The sequence below is a fragment of the Photinus pyralis genome, unplaced genomic scaffold (assembly GCF_008802855.1).
Source record: "Photinus pyralis isolate 1611_PpyrPB1 unplaced genomic scaffold, Ppyr1.3 Ppyr1.4_LG3b, whole genome shotgun sequence".
In the NCBI taxonomy this organism is placed as follows: domain Eukaryota; kingdom Metazoa; phylum Arthropoda; class Insecta; order Coleoptera; family Lampyridae; genus Photinus; species Photinus pyralis.
In genome coordinates this window covers 27,219,319-27,234,089 of record NW_022170510.1, presented here as the reverse complement: position 1 = coordinate 27,234,089, position 14,771 = coordinate 27,219,319, and the positions used below count along the sequence as shown (strand labels likewise).

Below are 14,771 nucleotides of genomic sequence, written 5' to 3'. Positions count from 1 at the left end.
TCAATGATAAAACCTTTCAGACAAACTTCGAAACTAGGCTACGTATGAGCGTTTTCAACACTAAAAAATTAACAAAAGATATCCTTTGCGATAAGGTAGTCAGTTGGCTCCTCTGTAGCAGAGACCAAATACATCTATGTCTGTAGTCAATCCGCCATATTGGAAAAATAGCTAAACTTTCTTATGAAATGCTGCTTTTGTAGTTGAAGTCTAACAAATTCTCGATAGTGGATATTCTTTGCAATGATGAAAAGAACGGCGGTACTTAAAAAAATTGAAATATCGGTCTTCGTTTTTTAGGAAGATCGATGAATAGAAAAATCGTTTTTTGTAGATAACAGCCGTTGTAATGAGGGTAGAAAAACGTACAACACCAATTTGGAAATCCGACAGTATTTTATACGGCGGTACTTAAAGATATTATTTACATCTATTATGATAAGGCATATATTTTAAAAAATATGTTTCGCGATCTTCAGAAAAGAATCAAAACGCTAACGTAAGGATAGGCAACTCAAATTGCACTTATAACGCCTGAAGCGACAACTCATTATTTGAAAGGGAAAACAAAAGAAACTACCTGGCGTTAGGTACCCTACACATTGTTACGCCTAAAGTCACTAAATATATATAAATATATAATAAATATATCTAGTGACTTTAGTTACGCCGTTCCTAATATGGATTAGACAAATTACTATTTATTATTTATTTATTTGAATGCTGTTGATTTGTAAATCATAATGTCACATATGACATATTCCCAAGACGAAAAATGGATATCCTATTATAGGTACATTGGAAATAATTTTTTATTTCTAAAACCTTTTGCATCCCATCAGGATGCTTCAAGAAATAAAAAAAACCCTATAATGGCTGTAATAATATTTCCCTTTGACGGGGCGGGGGGTACGTACAATACTTGGTAGGTACTTCACATATTATATCATAAGTAGTGCTGAATATGAACTCTATTTTATAACAATGCTTTCAAACTACCAGAAGCGTAGCACTTTATTTAGTTAGATAAAATCAAATATGACTAAATTAGACGTTTGTGTATATTTCCCATCTAAAATTATCCTCAGATAATCCAGTATGGGGAGCAGTCAGAAAGGCCGATTTCTGCAAAATGTGGTGTAAACGATTTTAACGTTTTAAATGGTCCATTTGGGTCCAAATAACATGTATTTGAAGAATGCACACCAATTTTTTCCCGGCACAACTTTTGGCAGCCAAAAAACCTCACAACGTTCGAACTTTTTTCAATTTTTCGCTTAAAACTCGAAAACGGTCCATATTTTACGAATAAAACTTCTTTAGTAAATTAAAGAAAACAAAATTCTGCGTCGATAAAAAAAAACAAACAAAATCGGTCCAATAGAAAAATTTTTACAAGCGATCAAAAAAACGCATAAAATCTACTACCCCCCCTCCCTAAAGATTGTAGAACATCAATCAAAGAGTTCAAAAAGTACGAACAATTTAAAATTGGACCAATTTTTGAAATTCGTTGGAAAAAATGGGCGTTTCTCTATTGAACCTATTTTGTTTGTTTTTTTTTTGATCGACGCATAATTTTGTTTTCTTTAATTTTCTAAAGAAGTGTTATTCATAAAATAAGGACCGTTTTCGAGTTTTATGCGAAAAACTAAAAAAAAATGCCACAAATGTTGAGGTTTTTTGGCTGCCAAAAGTTGTGCCGGGAAAAAATTTGTGCGTACTCTTCAAATACATATTATTTGGACCCAAATGGGCCATTTAAAACAATAAAATCTTTTACATCACCTTTTGCAGGTCAAAATTATCTGGATACTGGACTAAGAGTAAGTCTTCGTGATTATTATCTATTTCGAGAAATGCGACCAAAAGCAAAAGATGCACATGCCCTTTGCTTTCCATAAAGTTGCGCCCAATAGATAACAAATGACCTCATAGGCATTTTTTCACTTATTAGCGGAACATAAACATAGGAAACGTCGTGGTATGTTATATAAAAGAAACGCTACCGATATAAATACAATTCCCCTTTTTAGTTAAATTCCTAAGCGGGATACGACAACTAATGGCCGACACTGACAATTTTATTTAAAACAAAGTGTCACTGTTTTGCTCATGTAAAGTCAAGTTAGTGAAAGTGGTGGATATAAAAAAATTCTTGCACTTTTAAAAAAATTCGACTATTTATCTTTCCGTTTGAGAATACCTTTTGATGGAGTCCCACAAACTTCACATCAACTTGGCGAATTTTTTTCAAATTTCCAATACTATGTAGCGACAGAAACCGGTATATTTTTTACTACCTACTTCTTTTTTCAATATGGACTGATATCAACTTTATCAACAGGAATATTTGTCCCTCAAAAAATAAGAGGATTAAGTAAATTTTATTTTTACCATTGAATTCAGGGCAAAAAAGTGAAGTCATCTTACCGCACAAAAGATGTTCGGAAAAATTCTCCATGGGTCGTACATAGATATAAATAAGTAATACGTTAAATGTACAATTGTTATTAATTTTTGAAAAGATAAGGATTTATTTAGAATCAGTAAGTATAAATGTTATATTTTTAATCATTGTAACAGAATTTTAAATGTTAGCTACCATTTTTATGAAAAACATACAATTTTTGTTGTTGTTCACCCTTGTATTGTAAAGATAATTTATTTTAGGTGCTCGAAGTGCCGGTTTTTTTAGGATCTACCATACCTAAGCGAATTCATTCATGCTCATGTACCTAATAATTATAAAAATCTATAAATCAGTAAAAATGATTAGAACAAATCACAAGAAATAAAGGGGTAATTAAAAAATGTTATAACAAACAATGCTAATCTAGTCCACTAATTACCTGCAAACCAGGTAATTTACAGAAGGTGTCAATATAGAAAAATACAGTAAATGCATTGAATAAGTAATTTATTCAACGGTAACAGAAATAGGTATTTGTGCATCTCCAGTCAAGTATTGTACAGCTTTTCGATAAACTTGTTTACATAATTGGTCCTTGATCAATGATCATTATACATGCGGTGTATTGTGTTTAACAATAAATGAAGAGAATATGCAAAACAGAAGGATAGATACATCGTTGGTTTCACTCAAGGAGATCATGTAGCAGCTACCAGTGTGTATTGTTGGTGGTCTAACCAAATGCAATAATACTGAAATACAAATTGACTACAGAGGAGCCTTGATTGAATGCAATATTGTATTCTTAGGTAGGTATGTGTTAACTGCCTCAAGGATGACAAATTCTGATCGTGCTCTTCGTTGGCGCAATCACACGCGCTGAGATATCATCGAAATAGTTTTTCTTTTGGAATAATTTGAGTCTAAAATTCTTTGGAAAAAAGTAACTCTATTTGTCACCGCAAATGGCACTTGATATCATAATTATATAGATTTCCATCTGCTTTAAACGTTGTAGGTACCTATCTTGTTTTTCATCTACCTTAACGATTTGGAAATCGGCAACTGGAAATACCGAAACGGTTCAACTAATTCCTCAATATTTGGTAGACGGTTTATAAATACGTAAATTTATTGTGAATGGTCGACAGCCATTTTCATTTTTAGTAATAAGAACCTATGCAGGCCAAAGAGATTTACAAATTTGAAAAAAATGCACAAATGTCCTTCGCATTTTTACGGAACGTCAACGTCACGTCACGGACCGGCAAAGTCACCTCAAACTATTGTATTAGCTATAGATTTCTTATGATAGCAATATAGCATTCACATATAGACGTAACGGAACGCACCGTCAATGTCAAGAACCGTCGAGATAAGTTTCATACGTTTCTTGGGCGTGACACTAATGCTAATTTTCTTCTATTTAATCTGATCATGATAAGAACAGATGGTCCAGAATAAAAAATCCAATCGCAACCATAATAAGAAACTATTGTCGTAAAGTGCGAATGGACAGCAAGATTTACGTGACATTGCCGGTCCGTGGACGTTGACGTTCCGTAAAATGCGAATCGACCTTTATCCGACTGTCCTGTCTGTCATAGCAACCCCTCAGGCGGTGGAAAAAGGAGTAGAGATGAAAAATTCAATTGCTAGTTACAGCAATTTTCGAAATATTGTCTTCGATTTCTTTTTAATTTATAGCAAAAAATTAATTAAAAAAAGTGTTACCTATCTAAACTGCTCGTTCCTATACATGATCTAGAGACCTCGTTATTTTTGCCCTCTTTTTATTAGAAAAATATTTAAAGCTTTGAAAAGAAAAATTACTTCCAATTGTCTAGTTTAAATACGAAAAATTGGGCTTATGCACAGTGCTGTAACTAGGCATTTTTCGAAGCGGTACCGGATCAGGTTTTGGCGCCTTATCACTTACCATTGAGCTCTAATTAATAAAACACCGTACATTTTTGAGAGAAACTTTACACGAAATTTTAAAAGCACTGCGCTACTTAAATTTTAGAAAAATGCTTTGAATAATGAAGTCTTTCACTCAACGAAGAATAGAAATACATTTATTTATATTGTTTCCAATTCTCGCGTCAAATTTAGCTATGACATAGGGTACAAGTCGTAGAAATGATTGCGTCTTAGAATAAGGGTGCAAATGCTGGTCACACTAATACAGACTATTATATAGATCACAAATAAAGTATTATTATTATTAGTTTAAATTTGCAGCATTTCCCTACCGCTGTAACTTTGTTCTACAAGGGCCATTCAGAAAGTAGCAGACGGTTTGGAATAAAAAGTTAAGAAAGTGTAAGAAACAACATTTATTATATACATTTGGAAGCTACACTCTTAGGCTATTTTTCAACATAGTCGCCATTCATATTGAGGCGCTTATCATAGTGTGGTACAAGTGTTTTGATTCAAACTTTGTATACCTCCGCCGTCTGTGGGAGCGTCAGAAGTGGGTACCGACAAAGGGAATGTGGTAGCCCCCTGACAAGATCTTATTGATTGTGGAGTCAAAATTGGCTAATAAAAGTACTGATTTGCCACACAAAAATGCGCTGAAATCCCATGGATGTTCCGTTCATTCTAAAGGACCGTAAATTTAGTTTTAATTATATTTCACTGCACCCTGTATTCGTCTTTAGCAAACAATTAGAATTTAACCGCCGTTCTTGTCTTTTATGACTGGCTTATACGGTACACCGCGATGCCCATCCCGACTTAGTGCCCTCGGTGCTTCAGCGCCTCCGGCGTGCCCTCCCCCATGCAGAGCGCGGTGCCGCGGCACCTTTGGCACCTACCTAGTTACGCCACTGCTTATGCATATCGTTTACGATTACACTCTTCACGCTATCAAAAACAACTTCTTGTTTTCCATAAATATAATAAAAATTAATTTTTGTGTTACATAACTAGATATAACTCTTATCGAATGACAAAATGAAGAATGGGGGCCATTACCTACGCACTATGATTAGGTATGACACATTATCATGACTACAGCACTTAATTGATTTCAGACAATATTAAAGCGGATGTGGACCAAACACTGTAACAGTATTAGTACGATGAATCACTTTGTAAAACAGAAATTCTAAGCCTATGACACTTTATTCTTCCTGTTCCTAACGAAATGTTGCCGAGATACCGATTAAACCATTATCAGTGTAGAAGTGTTTAAATATTCAGGGCAGTGCGTACCTACATCAAGTGCTACTTCATGCACCTACTACACACCTACACAATTTTTAATGCACACGCGGATGAACCCAGTCTCAATTAGATTTTATTTAATTGACTGGTAAGTACAGTTATATGACTTTTCAAACACATTGTAGTAGCGCTGTATTGTAAATTGAGTTGAATCCTTTATCAGAGATAGGTACGTAATGGAAAAGACCGCGATTACAACATCGAACAAACGTATTATGGCCAATAGTTAATAGATCACTAACTGATATAGGTAATGATATTGAATTTGATTTGCACTGCGGAATACGCGAATTACCTACTACTGCTACTAAATTGCGTGTATGTCCTGGGAGTTGCCCCAAGGAAGGAATTTCTTTCTTGACCAAAAACTTACCGCATATGAAATCCATTATACCTTTGTGAAATAGTTTACAAGTTTGTTCTGTATTTCGCATAGAACGCCTACGTGTTGCTAATGGATCGAAGGTATTGAAAATTGAACTCATCTTGCTATTACAATGTAATACTAATAAGTAAATATCATCTGGTTTAAGTTTAGGTTATTACTTATACTTTTGTTTTTGTCCTCCACATTCCCACAACTTTTGAAGAGATAATTTTTGGTTTATAAAGAAACTCGTTTTGTTTACGAATCTTCCAATAATCACTCCGGCATTGATGTTGGAACTGGTTTTGAACAGGCTTCAATTTGTTTATATAGCAAACTAAAAGTTTATAGAAACAAGTTGGAAAGTACTCTATGCGTCGAACTATTTAAGCGCGTTTTTGTGCGACGGTACGAGGATTTATTAGCAAACTCATTTTATGCTACAGTTTCATTATGAAGGAAACTTTTTGTGTTGAAATACAATCTGCATGCACATTTGTGACAAAGGTAAGGTTCAAACCCGAGCTTCTTACAATATTTCCTTCGGGAGTTATACTTAAAAAACCTATGCAGCCGACCGACCGACCGAACAGACTAAGTGAATATACGGGGTGTCAATTTTAAAAATTGCAGTCGGCCCTATTCCAAACTAAAGAAGATATTGAAAATCGCGCAAACCATTTCGGGGGTATCGAGGGGAAACCAGAATGACGTTATGAGTGACAACCCCCCACCGCCAACCCTCTCTCTTCAAAAATCTTAAATGGAAACCCCATATACTTGTGACACATCCTTGGAAAGCTACTGAAAAAATAATTATTTATGGCAAATTGGCCATGAACTTCAATCTGAGCTGCTTCATTAATCAATCTTGGTTTCTTTCTTTTTTTTATTGATAACAGATCCCGTTTCTTCGAATTTAGCGACCAAATCTTGAACATAGGTATGGCTTATATTTCTCCCGGCATGTCTCTCATTAAACGTTCTAGCTGTTCTAAAAGATGATCGATTTTCGGAGCCATAAATGAATATTATTTCACAACGTTTAGCAGTAAAAAAAGAAAGCAATGTTGTATGCAGGCCTTAGATGTAGACCTCGAATAAAAGTAAAAAGTGACGAGTCAAGAAAATATGTTGTGCGCGTGCGCAATCCGATTTCTTTATTGATACTTCAAATCAAATGTTTACCCTTGCGATTTTGACGGCGACGAATAACGAATTTTTTATCTAGCGAGAAAATTCGATGCTTCAACTGCACAGAATTCGGTAACATCGCAAATAAATGCACCAAGAGCCCAAACGATATCCCAATTATTTCAACCAATAAACGTCCCGCACCATCCACATCAGCAGCGACCACATCCGAAAGAACAATGGACCCTCCCATCAGATCCAGGCGTTCCAGTAGAGAAGAAAAAATGCCAACGAAAAAATGCAGAAGTACCAGACCATCAGAAGAGGACAACATACTTGAAAAATTAAAAATCTTATGGCCCAACGAAATTTTCGTGTTAGAATTCGAAGACTTTAAACACTTCTTACCTCGCTTCTTACTCAATGTAAAAAATAGCGATTCTCCTACAATTCTCAGGGAATACACGACTCTCGTACAAGGTGTTACTAGTATGCTGGCGGAAATAACCCCTCACATACCAACAAGGTCTTTAAAAGAAAGATGCAAAAGACTGGTCAAGAATCTGTTAAAGGTAACACAAAAAGAGCAGTTATCATCGGAATCCGAAGAAGAAATCCTACATTCATCAAATAGCACGTTCTTGTCCTCAGAAGAAAACGACGCAGGGTATATACAGGGTGACAATTTGAAAACTTACCACCCCCCATATCTTAGTAAATAAACAAGATATTTAAAAAAATCAAAATCCGTTTCGGTAATTTGGAGGGGGAATCACAATCACATAGTTGGCGACGCACCCCCTCACACCCCCTGCGCCCCAGCCACCCCAACTATTAAATCTTAAATAGTGACCCCCCGTGTGTGATACGTCGTTGGAAAGCTCTGAAAAAATGCTTTCCAACCATACCAAATACTACATTTAGTTAGTAATTATCGTGCAAATCAAAAAATAAACTTGTATACCTATATTTACCCACATCCACCACCGCTTTACAAGTACTTAAATGTTCAAGTAGGTACAAAAATAACAAAAATCAAGTACACTAACGAGGGAACCATAATAGGGGGTGACTTTAATTGCACTATGAATTCAAAAATAGATCGTGTGCATTCGGGTAGTCGGGATATCCAATTAACTAAAAAATATTATAAAAAGCAGTAACCTTTACGACGCATATATCGAGTACTAAATCCCAATTCACCAGGTACACCTTTTTTACAAAACAATCCGCATCAAGGATTGACATGTTTTTCTGCGATCATGTTTGGTTATAAACATGCTCCAAACCTATTGTCATTTTCTGACCATTTGGCCATGGAATTAAAATTTCGAGAAAGGCAAAAGTTTTCATCACCGGCGTTTTTACAACCCACTCTGAAAACAGTAATCTACTGTAAACACAAAAATCAAAATGGATCCTACGACCTAAAACGTTTACAACAACAATACAACACACGAAAGTACAACGCATCACCATCAAACCTATGTACAAATAAGATACCTATTTTAAACCAATCCGGGAAAATGTACACAACAATGGCAAAAAACACCCAAATAAGTGACCGTTATATCGAAATTGTAACTGACGATATTACTGAAAAATCTGACATCATTACAAATAATCAATGTCAAACTCTACAAAAAATCATAGTCAATGGAGTAGCAATATCAAACCCAATTGATATATGTCGAGAAATGCGTTCGTTTTTCAAACAAAAATACGATAATAATACTTCGTTAAACAAAGCGCCGTTTTTTTTTCGGGGATACAGCGATTATCAGACACAGAAAATGAAGAATTAAAACAAGTGATAACACGAGTGATAACACTAGAAGAACACACCAATACGTTGAAAAGTTTAAACAAAAAAAATCTCCCGGAATAGATGGTTTATCCGTCGAATATTATCTACAGTTTTGGGAAAAAAATATAGGGAAATATTATTACGAGGCAGTCTCAAGTAGCACAAATGGCGCACAACAAATTCCACGTCATTAAAACAGCAGTTACTACGCTAATATGTACCAAAAAAAGGTAAGAACCCCTTTGATCTAAAAAAATTGGAGACCTCTTACAACGGATTATAAAATCCTTGCAAAGACTATAGCCCAAAGATTGATGAAAGTAGTAGAAACAGTCGTGCAAACCGATCCTTCTTACAGTATTCCAGGACGATCTATATTTGACAGCCTCCACTTGCACAGAGACATCTTAAATTAGTCTGACACAGAAAAGAAACAACTGGCAATAATATCCTTAGAATTAGAAAACCTTTATTGTAAACCAAGTAACTCAGGGACATCCATATACACAAAAAGCCTAATAAAATCTTGGAACACAGTCCCTTTAATGTTAAAACATTTTCCGTCGTGTCAACACGATCTTAACTTATCTAATTATCTGTGCGAAAACAGCGAAAAATTTAATAAATAAATAAATAAAAAATATGGTACAAGTGTGGACTAAATAACATCGGAGACGGTACCACAGGAACCAAATGGAAGGTGATGGAGGAATTGTTAAAAAGGTACGTTACACCTACAGTAAAGTAGAACATGTTCTCAATGTATGAAGATAAAGAATTAGTTGGAATAACTTTCCCTGATGTTGTAGGCGTAGTCGGTGCAGAAAAATGGTCCCCAGAAATATATTTCGAGAGGGAAAAAAGATAACTCTCAATTCCAAGACGAGAAGACTGTTGTACGAAATGCAATTGAATGAAGTATCTGGGAAAACCGAAAAACTTAAAGGGAACTGGGACGAAAAGGAAATATGTTGGAGTGAAATGTTTAAAAATCCACCACTCGGAATCGATGCTGTCACCTCATGGCGATTCGCAAAAAACAGACTGGCCGACATGATTTTTCTTAACAAAATTGGTGTAGGACTACGGATAAAACTCTTTATGTACGACTGCTTGATAATGCGGTGATTACAGTCGCAATTAGTGGCCTAGTCCGTAATGATAAAGTAAAACGGCCGCCTGTCAATGTGACAGTCGTACTTAGGTGCCCAGAACAAAAAACTTAGAAGGGAAACGTAAACGGGAACAACTGAGTACAAATATAATTAGTTTGGAGAACATTCAATAGATGGCGCATAGTTAGCGTGCGTGTTAAAGTTACTAAATCTAGTGACTTTCGTGCGTGTTCGCCATTATGACAGTTGAATTTTGAATTTTGATTGACGGCTTATTGTGCTTTAAGTATAATTACTATTCATTATTACAATGAATTATGCATATACAAGTCGAGAACGTAAATGTTGTGTGACAAATTGTGAAGACGTTTCCCAAAAATGGAGCCCGAAGTTTTTAAGAATTGGTTTAGAATATAATGTGGAAGAAATTTACACAAAAGTTTTTGGTTTGTGAACGTCATTTTTCTGGCTGCGCTTTAGAACCTGGAACACGATGAGATTTAAAGCGTGTTGCAGTTCGCACATTATATTTAGCAGGTAACATTAATTGAATTGTAATAAATTGCTACATATTTTGTTTTTAGAACGATCTCGAGAGCATCATACAGTAGAGTTCCATGAAGTTGATCTTGTATTTTGTATAATCATATTAAATTAAATATAACTCCTTGATTGGATTAATTGGAGTTGTTACTTATAAAACAAGTGCCCTGTACTCTTTGAAGGCCCTGACTGGTGAGGTGCATCCGCATTAAACTGAATTTATTTGGATCCCTAACAAACAAAATTGGACTTCACTGGCTGGATTCATTTACCTTTTAGGTTTCAGCTAGTCAAATCCAATGTTATTGTTACAGATCCGGAGAACTGCAGTATAATGCGGACGTAGCTTACATTTTAATATTTAAATTTGGTGCCATTCACGCAAAAGCTGCTGAGAACATACACGAGATGGCGCGTCATTTTTACATTACACATAGATATATAAATACCTAGATACAGCCATCCTTAACAAACGTACTTCGGTTTTTAAAAAACATATCAAAGAAATTTGTACATCTCTCCATTACTTTCTAACCAAGAAGAAACATGTTCTATCTCTTTTTATTGCATTAACCACTATGTCGTACGCGAATCGGACGCTTAAAACAAACTTAGCGCGTCCCATAAGTCATGTGACAGTTGACACATTTCACGATCGCGCGAAATCAAATCTAACTAAAAATATTCGCCCTAAACATGATGGGCGGTTTTTTCCCTAAATATTATGTGATTATTGCGTTATCAATTGAATACGAATAACATTAGTGCTTGCCATAATGATAGACGCGTCCATAATTGTTATTCCTGAAATAGTTTTATTACATAGAGCTACGCCATTCAAATTTAGGACTATGTTTACCTTGTTTGGCATGATGTGCTGCAGTGAATTCATTGCTGGCTTGTAGAATATCAAAAAAAAACCGTAAGTAAGTAAAGTTTATGTTCAACAATTTAATTTTAATTGCATGGTTGTAGGCGTAATGGTTACGAAGATTAAGTTGCGACAGGAAGTGAATTCGTTTCCAATTATCATTTTGGCCTATATGATGTTGATGCAGTGCGTTTGTATCATGATCACAAAGAAGGATCCGTGCAATATTCTTAGGAAAACGAGATTTATAGACTGTGTGTGCGTGCAATATCAAATTTTGGTCGCTACGCGTCTTGCCTACCTTTCGGCATATGTCCAATCAGTGGAGTTTCTTTTTGAAATTATAGTGCTAATTGTAGTAAGTAAGCTACACGTGTACATTTATTTAAAATAAATACAACATCTTAGCAATGATATCCAATTGGTGATAATACTCATTTAGTGAACATTCATTACATTTATAAAGTTCACAATCCGAATCATCGTCAGATGAAATTGACAAATCCGAATCATCACTGTCATTATTAACACTTATTATAAAGTTCAGAAACATCAACCAATATAACTTCTCTTTTAAATTAATCACTTTCCACATGTTCACACACTTTCTTCCATTTGTCAGCTGTAATTTTTTCAAATTCTTCATTTTCCAGCTTTCTAACATCTTCCATTTTAAATGTAACATTTCTTGCTGCTATGCGATTTAAATAAATAAAAAGGCGGTTTATTTATGTTGTAAAGTCTCAAATCTGATAATTTTCTGTGTGATTTGTGCTAATTTGATTGACAGTTATAATAAATAATGCGAATCTTGTCTTCCATGCTCAGGGTACCTCTATAAAGGATAGCGCTATACGTAATTAATGTGCCGAAAGTGATGGTAATAGATGGTACGTCCTTTTGAACTATGTTAGGGTATGGCTGTATCTATGTATTTATATATCTATGACATTACATTACAGTTTCCATTCTAAGTTTGTTGTTCTATGCTTAGGTGTCAATCCAAGGTAAATTCAAGTATTTTAGAAATACTTGACAAATGCTTGACATCTGTTGTCAATGATATATATATTTTATCGTTTATTGAATTCCATGAAATTTTCATTTTTAAGGGTTGCTGTAGTCGTACATAAAGCTTTGTATATATCGCGTCCATAAATAGGCTTTATGGGGACTAGCCTTGTTTATTTGTGCGCGCGCTCGCAAGCTCGCTCGGCTAAATAAACGGCTCGTTCATAAAGACCCAGTTTATGTACTTGATATATAAATAGCTATTACCGCCAGTAGGAAGTTTTTGATTACTTTACCTCCCGCAAAAAGTAAACGCACACTTTGCTCCCGTAAATGAGGGGGCGAAATCTGGTTTTCGGTAGAGCGCGGGGATAATAGCATTGTATATAATAGTACATAATATCATATACAATGATTATATCAAGGTAGAGAAGTCCGGCATTTTGGCCTTCTGATCGGTTACAATTAGGAGCGTTTTGAATGATTTGTCGTTATATCATTGAGTTCTACCGTAAGTCGTTACACAAAGGCTTTCACTAGCACAGCTTAATTTGCTTTTTCACTAAGTACCTACACCAAGGTAAGTCCTTCTTAATTGCATTTTTTCAATTCCTTTCTCATTTCGCTTAGTAAGCGACAGTAGTTGAAAAATTAACATCGATTATTACCATTAGATTGATACAGCTTCTTAGTAGTGACCTCAGTGCAATCCCCCTCTGCGCTGGATATGTTAAATGCATTTTATATGTAAGTATTTATTCTTAAACGCTTGGTTTTTTTGTTTCCTATACACTTTTCTTTTAGTCGATGTGAAATACGTGATTTGTCATTTTTCTGTTAAGAGTATCTTAGGTTTGGCAAAATTACATATCACTCTCATTTTATTTTTGAAAGTAGTTTATTTAATTTATATAGCTTACAAAATTAATACAGTGAAAAAAGGCTAGACAAATAGAAAAGAAAAAAGAAAGAACACTTACCGTATTCAGGAGAGTAGTAGTAAGCTGGAAATGCAGCATTCATTTGGATAAGTGTATAACATAATTATTCTTCACACACGGTATTTATATAATACGAAATAACAAAAACAAATAAACCCATAACTTATAGGACATATTAGAAAGCTTATTAAAACTTAAAAACACGTTGTAAAGGAAAAATTTCAAAAACATAGTTAGGCAGGCGAACAAAAAGACCAGCGGTCACGTAACCTTTAAAACTGTTTCTTCGATCGTTCGTGTAAAAATATAGTTGTTCCAACAATTGCATCTAGATAACATCCAGGTGTCGACGACAAGTCACGTACTGTGACGTTGGCAAATAAAAAATTCAAATTTCTCCGCACAAGTTCAAACTTACCGGTATAAAATAGTCAACATCCGTAAATTCAAAAATTCAAATCTCCCACACAAATTTAAACTTACCGCAACAAATAAAATTCCCGTTCAGATTCAAATTTCCCGCAACAAAATGTCCTACATCTGGGTTTAAAAAATTTTCCGCATAAATGGAAATTTAGTACAAATACACAAATTCAAAATGGCCGACCCACGCGAAAAATTACATCTCCAACTCTTGCAGCTCTAACAATTGTCACTAGATGTCATTACAACTGTCGCGTCGCTGTAGACGACGTCGACAACAAGCACGTGATGTGATGTCTGAAATTCAAATTTCCCGCATTAATTCAAATTTAGTACAAACCACGTGCACAAATCCAAATTTACCGCGACAAAATGGCCGACCCACGCGAAAAAATTACATCTCCAACTCTTGCAGCTCTAACAATTGTCACTAGATGTCATTACAACTGTCGCGTCGCTGTAGACGACGTCGACAACAAGCACGTGATGTGATGTCTGAAATTCAAATTTCCCGCATTAATTCAAATTTAGTACAAACCACGTGCACAAATCCAAATTTACCGCGACAAAATGGCCGACCCACGCGAAAAATTACAGGAAATTACATCTCCAACTCTATTATACCATGATAATATACTAATAGACGCGCATTTAATTGTTACTCCTGAAATGTTTTTTTTAACATATTTCGTATTATGTGCTGCGGTTAATTAATTGCTGGCTCGCAGAATAACAAAAAAATAATAAGTAAAATTAAGGTATTAATTTTAAGTAGATCTATTAATTCATTGTTTTAGGCGTAATGGTATACTAGTCAACTCAGCTGTAGATGTTCCCGGCTTCCTGGACTTCTGACGGAGTCAATTTGTTTTAGATTATCATTTTGCCTATACATATATGACTTCATTG

At 35.0% G+C, this 14,771-nt stretch overlaps 1 protein-coding gene across 1 annotated transcript in view; it reads left to right on the top strand.

Annotated features, from left to right (window-relative positions):
* Positions 1 to 5,491: 5,491 nt before the first annotated feature.
* Positions 5,492 to 14,771, top strand: part of LOC116166967 (neutral ceramidase-like) — a gene marked incomplete at its 3' end in the record, with an annotated part of 34,322 nt that continues 25,042 nt past the window's right edge. The window contains 1 exon segment of the mRNA XM_031482192.1: positions 5,492 to 5,738.